Here is an 869-nt window from a genome sequence, read left to right on the forward strand (position 1 = left end):
CACTAAAGAAATATAGTTTTCCAAATGCCCAAATAGACTTGTCTCAGGGTGTTTACACTAGAAATCCACTTCCTCACTCCTTTTTGTTCGTTGTCCCTCTGGGCTACCATGATATCCCACCAACTGAAAATTGCTCCTATCCTAAATCCTAACATCTCCAGCAATAGCGTGGTGTTTTCCAAATAGATACTCAATTAACGTTAAGGGAATAAATGCACCAGTGAATATGGTATGCCATTTATTAAGATTTACTGTAGCCTACGTTCTTGGATAAGTTAAACAAATCCACGTATGCATTTTTAAATTTTACCGAATGACAAAGTATTAGGGAATCCGTGAGTTGACAATCTTTGATTTTATTTTTCTCTATTTTATGAGCGCAACAGTTTTACTGCTGAGTTTAGTCTTTCCAAAGAAAGGCCTATTAGAAGGCCACATTATCACATTCCTTTTTTTTTTTTTTTTAAGATTTTATTTATTTATTTGACAGAGAGAGAGACAGCGAGAGAGGGAACACAAGCAGGGCGAGCTGGAGAGGGAGAAGCAGGGAGCCCGATTCCACTTGGGGCTCAATCCCAGGACCCTGGGATCATGACCTGAGCTGAAGGCAGACGCTTAACGACTGAGCCACCCAGGCACCCCACATTATCACGTTACTAATCATAAAATAAGATGTAAGAATTCTTAGGTTGATTTACAAAACAGCATAGCTTCTATTCTTTTTTTAACATTTAAAAAATTTTTATTGATATATAATTAACACACTGTTCTATTTTCAGATAGACAATATAATGATTCAACAATTCTGTACATTTCTCAGTGTTCATTAAGAAAAGTGTCCTCTTAATCCCTTTTATCTATTTCACCCA

The sequence above is a fragment of the Halichoerus grypus genome, chromosome X (genome assembly GCF_964656455.1).
Source record: "Halichoerus grypus chromosome X, mHalGry1.hap1.1, whole genome shotgun sequence".
Classification (NCBI taxonomy): Eukaryota; Metazoa; Chordata; class Mammalia; order Carnivora; family Phocidae; genus Halichoerus; species Halichoerus grypus.